Here is a 9968-nt window from a genome sequence, read left to right as displayed (position 1 = left end):
GAGGCTTGTTGACGGGCATCGAGTCGAGACCGGAGTCGAAGTTTGAAGCGGAGGCCATTGATGACTTTGATTATCGATATAACTCTTCCCGAATCGACTCAAGAGGCGATTAAACCTTCAAATGAGTTAGGCTCTGATGCCAATTGTTGAGTTAATCGATCGATGGAATCTGCCAAGAGGGCGGTGAATTGGCAATTAAAATTTCGGTGGAAGCTTTTGCAGAAAATGGAAAAGATTTGCACAGCGATTTAGAGTGGTTCGACTTTCTCAATCAAAGTCTACGTCCACTACCTTAGCTATCCACACTAAGGATTTTCCACAAATTCACTAATTTGTCTTTCTTTTGAGGACAAAGAGTAACCTTACAAACCCTCAAGAATTATACCCCAAATTCTTGAGAAAACTCTCTCCCAAAGAGAACAATACAAATTTGCAAACTTACACGGAAATCCTCACAAGGTAGATTGTTTGCACAATTTTAGAACAAAGAAAAGAACACTCAAAGATGAATACAATTGAGCACAATATGTGTTCTTGAAAGCAAAATGAATATTGAATGAAAATAGGCTTGAAATGCTCAAACTTGAGGTTTGATGCTTTCTATTTGATTCTCTCTTGATTCTAGTTGCTTGATGTTTCTTGTTTTTGATCAATGGCTTCTAAGCTTGCTTAAATACACCTTGAATCACTTTTGAACGTTAGGGATGATTAATGAAGATAATATAGCCGTTTAAGTGTGAAAACATTTATTAAAAATGCTTGGAGCGTGGGGGAATCGGTACCCTCTCATAGGGAATCGGTTCCCTAAGTGTAAAATTCAAATATTTCGACCGCTGAATAGGGGGGAATCGGTACCCCCTATGGGGGAATCGATTCCCTCCGAGCATTCTGGAAATCTCGGAGCCAAACCATTCAGGGGGGAATCGGTTCCCTCTGAGCAATGTGGAATTTTTGGCTTTGAAATGGTTCGAAATACTTTGAAAGATTATTTTGAAATTGTTTTAAGATTAAAACTTAATTTTACACTTAAGTAAGGATTAAAAATGATTTTTGAAATATTTGGAGTAATGTTTTGATATTCGAATAATTATATCAATATACTTAGAAAATCATTTGGAAATCTTAAAATTCATTTAACTTAATTTGTTATATCGAAATATCAAAATGTTTTCAACAAAGTTCCAACATCAAATGAGACATTGATAACTGATTTTTCTCGTACACATGAACTATTTTATGTGCCAGAGATGCCACAACTTCTTGAAGGGATTAAATCTAACTCTTTTAGAGTGAATATACAAGAAATGTGGTGTGATTCTGGACTACAAAAGTTAAGTTGATCTCATCTATCAACGAAACCCATAAGTAATGAAAAAAACCCAAATAAGATTCAAACTTTGCTATAATTATACCATATCCAATTTTATTAAGGGAACTAGATCGTCTAAAATCCACTCGAATTCATTATGATATGAATATTCGAGACTTATAAAAAAACCTAAAAGATATGAGAATTGTAGAAATCCATCTACAATAGAAAAAATACCCATCTCTTTTAGCATCTCTCAACCGTGAACCATAATTATGTAATTTTATTTTCTGATTTGTAATTTCTTGTATTGTATTTTATGGTATTATATTTATATATATTAATTTATGATATTGTATTTTATGTTATTTTAATTTTATGATATTATATTTTTTGGTATTCTCTTTTATGTAATTTTATTTTGTATTTTTTCATATAAATATTAATCATTATATGTACTTTTTATTTTATTTTATTCATTTAACAATTTATATTCACAATCTCATATATATATTAACTTATTGTTATACATTGAAATATCTTAACTTACTCATTTAGGATAATGAATTAATAATACAAATAATGGAAATTGGGGACTAAAATACAAATATTAAATATGTTAAGTCTTATATTTGAATTCAAAATAATTTTATTAATTAAAAAACCCTAACCCTAAACCATTAAGTCTAACCCTATAAAGAGTTGTATTAATAGGGGAAAGGCGTGTTCTATAGAATGCCTTCCACGTGTGATGCCGTGTGCCTTTATCACGTACTGAAAGGATGGTATTTTGATAAATATTGGTCAAATGATGCTATTTCGATAGATATATTATTACTTTTGAATATTTTTAGATAAAATTTCCCTCTCAAAATTTTATTTAAAATATAAATGTGTGTAAATATATATTAGAATTTTAAAAATAATATTATTAAATAGATAGTTAATAACTTCGAATATACAACTTAAAAATGAATACAATTAATAATGGGTAACTACTAAGTGACCACTTAGTTATGGAATTAGTGTTGCATGACCATCAAATTTTCAATTTTATCAATATGACCATATAACTATTTAAGTGGTTTCAATCAAACCATCTGTCGTTAAAATTTAATGAAGTAGCTGACATAACAATTAATAAAAATTGGTATAGTTACATATTTTTCCTCACAACTTATACATTCTCTCAATTTGATCCTAATTTTAATTTAATTATCCAATCAAATTGTGATACATATCACCACTTGATTAAAGTTTAAAATTTTAATATAAATAATTTAATAATTTAATTAAATTAAGGGTAAAACACACAAATGGTTTCCTTGACTATAGGATTGTAACATCCTCAATACGGGTTAGTAACCAAAGTGTGAGATTTTAAAATTTAGTGATCATATTAAATAAATTGAAAAGTACAAGGACTTAATTGAAAATTTTGTGTAGGATGCATATCAAAGGAAGGAAAGTTGGAAGGGAAAATGAGTCTTTGAATAAGGAAATAATTAAAAATTTGTTTATGGGTCTTTTAATACCCATGTGGTTCATGTGTAGGAAACAAAAGTTTCAAGACTTCTCTTCTTCAACTTTCTTCTTCTCCACCGTGAAGCATTAAGCAAAGGTGAGTTGGCTTTTTTGGTTAATTATTAAGAGTTAAGTATGGTTTTGGTTAATGAAGCTGTAGAAAGATGATGGAGAGAAATAGGGACTTAGAAACTCAAAGAATTGTAAGTTATAGAGGATTGAATATAAGAAGTGTGTAAGTGAAAATTTGAATAAGAAGGTTTAAATGAATTTAGGAGCTGAATTTGACTTGCAATAAGGGTGAATAAGAAATAACAAATGTTGAAATTGAGTTTGGATTACATGGAAAATTTAGTAAGATTCTTAGTTTTAAGAATTTGGATGAGATATGGAAAATAATAAGATGTTGAATGATAGAAGTTAGTTAAATGGTTATAGTTGAGTTTGGTGGTATGAAGAAAACTTTATATGGAAATTGGGTGAGGTGTTGCTTATTTTTCGGGTGAAACAGCCTGTTCTAGGCAAGGGTACTGATACCCTATGAATGGGTATCGATACCCTATGAATGGGTACCGATACCCTAAGACCAATTTTGATGAACATCTTCATGAGGTATCGATACCCAAGGAGGGTATCGATACCATATGTACCGATACCATCAGGCATATCGATTCATGTAGATATCGAACTTAATTTGGGTACCGATACCCAGTAGTGTATCGATACCCTTCTAATGGGAAATATCGTTACTGTACTTAGGGGTACCAATACCTCTTTAGGGGAAAATGTGAATTTTATTTCTTAAGTAGCTTAAGTTATTAAAATCAAATTATAATGTTTAGGTTTATAATAATGTCTTGGAATATATTTATGTAGATACTGAGCCTATACGAGTTCCAAAACCATTTGCAAGTAAGAGCGATTGAGGGAAAGACAAAGAGTTATAGCTGAGTGCATGCATAGTAGGATTATAATGGTATATTAAACTTTAGACTTGTGATAAGTCTAGAGTCAATACACTAATACATAATTACATTCCATGCTATGATTCATGAATGAATTCACAATACATGCATTATGTAATGATGATTATAAGTGAATATGTATGAAACGTTATATGAGCCACGTGATAAAGGTAAGAATTTCTTGTTTATGTGATATAATCTATGTGAAATGTAAAAGCCCATGTTATGTAGATGAGAGATGCAGGTATAATTGGCATGCCAAGAGTAGAGGGTCTATGCGGTCCTTCGGGACAAATATGTATTCTTTGGAATACATATGAGGTCCTTTGAGACACATACTTGATCTTTGACATATGCATATGATTCTTAAGGAATTTCTATGTGGTCCTTATGGACATCTTATATGGCACTTCGGTGCATTTTTACGTGGCACTTCAGTGCAATTCTATGCGGCACTTCGGTGCAATTCTACGTGGCACTTCGGTGCATTTATTCAAGCTGTGGTGACAATATAGTGCACAACCTCATTATACTCGTACCTTATGTTCTCAATATTGTACCATGGGCTAGTGAACTAATTAATAATAAATCATGATTATTAATTGGATAAGCATATGTGTAAGAAACATGGTTATGTAAATTGCATAGAGTGAATATATGATTTCATGTCATTTTATCTTATTATGGAATTATCATTATATTTTATTGTTATTATTGTTATGCCTCACTAAGTCGATGACTTAGCATGTGAGTGTTTCACATGTAGGATACGAGAAGGTAGACAAGCAAGGTTAAACAGTTGGGACAACATTACTCCGCAACCATCAGATCAGAAGCAACTTAAATTGGGTCATTTTGTTATGGAAATCACTGTTGGCATGTAACCAAGGGTTTAAGTTGTGTATGCTTTGAGTATTTTGTAAACTTTGTAAATATATGTAAATATCGTATTTTCTTAATATAAGTCCAAATGTTTTACCATTTTGTTAAGAATATTGTTTCAGAAAGTCAATGTGACATCTCGGACTCGTATCAGGGTCGGGTACGGGTTGTATGTGTTATAAGGATGCTACTTTGTTGAATCCCATGACTATTAAAAATTATAAAATGGTCTCTCAACTATAGAGAGTTACTTTGTTGAGTCCCTTGACTAATAAAAGTTACAAAATGGTCACCCTACTATTCATTATGTTCCAAACTCATCATTTTCCATTAAAAAATTTAACTGTCATTAGAGTTGAATGCTCTAATATAGTGATTGAGGTATGATAGTCGCTTGAGATTATGAGATCCAAATTTATCACATCTAAGTCAGCAAGCTAACGTCCAACTTAGATTGCCATTAAATGTTTTTTTTATAGAAATGACTAGTTTAAAACATAATAAATTACTGAGTGCTCATTTAGTAACTTTTAATAGTTGAGGGACTTAATAAAGTAATTATTTATGGTTAGAGGACTATTTTGTAACTTTTAATAGTCGATGAAGCACGAACCAAGTGACATCTGTAGTAAAGGAATTGTCGTTATTCCTTGAGAGCTCAGGCTCAAGCACCATAGATGCCTTTAATGTCGAAAGGTTGAGAATTCTCTTTGAACATATTGCCTTATACTTATCCCAAATTAATAAAAAAAAAGTTGATGAACTCAATAAAATAATATCCTATAGTCAGGATACCATTTGTGTACTTTACCCTTAAATTAATTAGATTAAAATTAAAAGAACATCTAATCAGATGGTGACATGAATTACAATTTGATTGAGGAAGTAAATTAAAATTAGGACTAAGTTGAGAGAATGTATAAGTTATGAGGACTAAATATATAAGTATACTAATTTTATTAACTACCATGTCAATTACTCGACTAAATTTTAAAGGAAAATGGTTTAATTGAAATCACTTAAATAGGTCATGTTAAACAAATTAAAAATATAGTGGTCATATTGACACCAACCTTACAAATAAGTGGTCATTTAAGTAGTTTACCCTATATTACATTCCCAACACACGCTTTCATAACGCATCGTACTTTTCCTTTTCCTCCAAATAATAAAAAAGTTTTTGAGAAAAATGAAAAAAATAAAATAAAAGAAGAATTACTATCATGCTCCGCGGGTGTCACTCTCCCTACAAATAATTCCATCCGGATATAAAACTCTTATTCTTTTTATTCCAATATTTATTTCCTTTTTTCACCCTTTTTTAATCATCATTTCTCTCTGATTTTTGGCTCCCGATTTCAATTTCGCCGATTCATTACTACGCCACCAACGGCCAACCTGCCGGCGCCGGCGGAATTCCCTGGGTTTTTTCTTCTTCTCCTACACGCCAGATCCGCTTAATCGTCATCAAGTAAACTCCCAGGCGCCTTTTCATTTTTTCTTTTTTAATCTGAGTTCCTGTTTGTTTCCCGAGAAAAATAAAAAGAACAAATAAAGCAAAAAGGAGTTTTCAGTTTGAACTGTTGGCTGCCAACATTTTTACCTGTTCCATTTTCCTTATTGCTTTCAAGTTCAATCAAACAGAGAGAATTGCTTTGAGCCGATCATTCTTACTTTAACTGGAGACAGATCTTAAATCATTCTTAAAAGAATTTAATTTTTATGATCGACTTGATGTTCTTGATAATTTCTTTATATTTGTTCAATAATGTTATTTTATTTCATGATTCTTTTAGTGTTAAATTTGACTGAAGTAATGTTATTGGATTTTATTTATTTAATAAAATTATAGATCTTAATTTTGCGTGCTTTGATGAGGTGGTTACCATGTTAATAATCATTGCAGTTTTTGGGAACAAAGTAGTTATTATGTCTGCAATGAGTTAGGTTACTTAGGATTCACTTAATTAGTAAACCATAAATAGAATTTAAGATCTTTAATTGATTTTAAAATTTCATTATTTGGAAAGCTTGATAATATCACTGACTGATATATTGGTGGATGGGATTAGGGGTAGTTTGGTTCGGTTTGTTGTGATCAAAGGAGTGTTGAAAAGAGAAGAAAAAAAAGGTGTTGTCGGGGTGCCCCAGATGAGAACTGATGTTATTGACAGTAGAAGGAGGGTTCTTCTCTTCTTCAGCGTCTGGGTATAGGAAGGGTTTGACCCTTCTTCTCTTGGGTCAGAAGCACGAGGACAGGTCCATGAGAGTTTCACCGTGGAACCATTTCCAGTTGGTAGACCGAGAACCTGACCCTGACCTCCAACTGGCTTCCATCAAGAATCGGCTTCCCTGCGGGTGCGCCTCTTTTGTCTGCTTTCGTCGCACTTCTGCAGGGCTTGAAACACCGTCACCTTTGAAAATTGGTCCTGTTCTACAGCAGGATGTCTTGCCGGACTCTTGCGTTGTAGATAAGGGTAACGATCAAGCAAATGAGCTTGATGATGGCAATATCAATGTAAGAAAGGTTGTTTTGAAAAGTAGTTTGAAGAAGCAATTAAGTAGTGCTCAGTTTCTCTCGAGGGTGTTAATGATCGTGAGGCATTGGGGGACAGGATGACGATAACCCGAGTCATACAGAACTAAAAGGTGCACTGGACTGATGCTTATGGGAGTGAGCTTGCTGAAATCAGGGAATTTGAGCCCAGGTACACGAAATTTGTCTTCAAAATTAAAGTTTTATAAGCAATGCATTACAATTTCCAAACATATTTTAAGTTTGTTTTTATGCTATTTGCAACTTGTTAATTTGCCCTATTAATTAAAGTAATACCATGTCCCCTAATGTTTACAACTCTTTCTTGTTTTTCCTAAAGCTAGTTATATTAAGATGGTTTTGTAATATTGAGCAGATGCAACTATAAATCTACAAACACTCCTAACAATAGGTTGTAAATATATTCTCATTAGTCAAAAATTTGTATTCTTGCTTGGTAAACTACTCAAGTTTTTTCTGCAAGCCATACTAATGGCATTGCCATGGCACCCTTTGCACAAATTGGGATATAGCGGACGATTTCTTTTGGGTTTGTTTTTATAGTCTATAAAGATGTGAAAAGGTAGATGCAACCAATGCATAGATCTGATTTTATAGCATCTACTCTCAAGATCTCATTCATGTGATGACCTATCTATTTGGAAAAAAATGTAAGTTGTGTAAATGTGTCAACATAACTAGCATACATCTATGGATTTTGTAAGGTGTTTGAGTACTTTATTTGATACTAATTTGAATGGTAGCTGTCTTCACAAGAAATTACTGCTTGAATGGTAGATTATGTATTAGGTTCAACCATTCTAAGGCTTCTGGATTAACTTTTTATTTGAATTGGGTACTAGTAGGTATACAAGCGCTTTGTTATGGTGATTTATTTTTTCAAATCCCTATGTTTTCTACACAATGATAGCTAATGGGAGGAGATACATATGGCATAGGTTCCAATAAAAGTAGTTTAGCGAAGAATTATATATATAACTTGTTTATCTGATTGGTTGGTTGGCTTGGTTCATTATCCTTGATAGAATGTTCTTATATTCTCTTTGCTTGTTGAGTTTTTCTTTACTGATATTGATAGTTTATTTAATGTCAGTGAAACGGGTGGATCAGATGATGAATTCAGTAACGGAGTCGAAAAAACTTGTGCATGTACAATTATGTAGTTCGGCCATTATTTTGAGCTCTAATGATGCAATCAGGTAGAAGTCACTTGCTAACGAGTTTAATCTTTATGTTAGAAATGTTGAGTTGATTTGTGAGGAAAAAAAAAGAAGCAAGTGTTTTCTTTTGTTGTTCTACATTGAAAATGGAATGCTTCCAATTGAGAGGAGCTTTCTTTGTGGGCCAGCTTAGTTTGACTCATCTTTTGTGTCTATATGTAATATATATATATATTATTTGAGATTTCAATTTTGTCATCGTCACTTTTTTTTCTTTCTAATATCATGATTATGTTTATTATTCTTGATGTACGACCCTCTTGTTGTCCATTATTTCTTGGTAATTAATGTGTTTTTATATTCATAAGTTCAATCATGTCCTTAAAAAGGAACTTCATGCATCTCCTGGTATTAAACTTTGTGCTGGGTTTGTGACAGCAAAGTTAGGCTGAATGATTGTTAATTGATTAACTTGAATAGTTCTATCTTAAATGTTTTATGTGCATTAGGGAACAAGTTAAAATCCAATCAAACACAAAATTTTCAGTTTTTTTGGTCAGTTCGTCTATCTTCGCATTTGAGGTGTTCTTGTTTGAGCCGTACAATAATATTTGTTGCATATTATAAATAAAGATAATCTTGTACTTATTCAACTGAGTTGTTGACCGATTAAGTGGAGACACTAAACTCAAACAGAAAATTAATAATATTATTATATAAGAATATTTCTATATTTATTTTTATTCAATGACTTAACTAGTTTAGGGTTGGATCGGATTGGAATTTTAGTCGATCCTATCCGAATCGAAAAAATATACCCTTCACCTGAATTCGACTCGAGTTTAGGAGTCACTTGAAATAAAACTTCAACTTGATCCAATTCAATCCAAAATAAATATATTTATAATAAAATATTATTTTTATTCAATAAAAAATAGGGATCTAAGTGAAAAAAATAATATATAAAGATATTATTATAATTATCTCTAAATATATAAGGTAGATTTTTATTATTTTTAGGGTTGGGTTGGGTCATGTCGTATATTTTTCACCCTAAACTCGAATATGACTCGACCAAACATATTTTCTAAAAATTTTACTCAAACCTGATTTTTTTTTAAAATCCGACTCAACTGGATCGAGTGGCTTCGAGCGTTGGGTTTGAGTCTCATGCCCATCCCTAGTTTTAGTTTTCAAATCCTTAAATTAAATACTATTGCATGTTTAATTGTTGTTTGAACCTACAACTTTCAAGATATTGGAAAATCGAATTATTATTAATAAGATAGGATCCACTTACACACTTTAAAATATTTTAGTTTTACACGGATTTAAGATAATTAAACGAGAATAAATAAAATATTTAGATTAATAGTATAAAATGAGATGATATTCACTGAAAAAAAAACAAAAGATTAATCTCAATCATTTTTTTATTCATCCAATTATCCTAAATTTATATAAAATTTTTGAAAAATTATATTATAGAATTGGATTGTAACTCATTATTAATTATATTCTAAATATTTTAATGTTGCCATAATATAATAATTCGGCAATAATAAGATTCA

General features: G+C 31.5%; 1 long non-coding RNA gene across 1 annotated transcript; it reads left to right on the top strand.

The window, feature by feature from the left end:
* Window positions 1-5961: 5961 nt before the first annotated feature.
* Window positions 5962-8704, top strand: LOC120146631. Its single transcript, XR_005518243.1, has 3 exons — window positions 5962-6151; window positions 6753-7388; window positions 8331-8704. It is a non-coding gene; the product is annotated as an uncharacterized LOC120146631 (long non-coding RNA).
* The last annotated feature ends 1264 nt before the right edge of the window (window positions 8705-9968 follow it).

This window comes from Hibiscus syriacus, unplaced genomic scaffold, assembly GCF_006381635.1.
Source record: "Hibiscus syriacus cultivar Baekdansim isolate YM2019G1 unplaced genomic scaffold, ASM638163v2 tig00002511_pilon, whole genome shotgun sequence".
NCBI classification, from domain to species: Eukaryota; Viridiplantae; Streptophyta; class Magnoliopsida; order Malvales; family Malvaceae; genus Hibiscus; species Hibiscus syriacus.
This window is presented reverse-complemented; position numbering and strand designations above follow the sequence as displayed.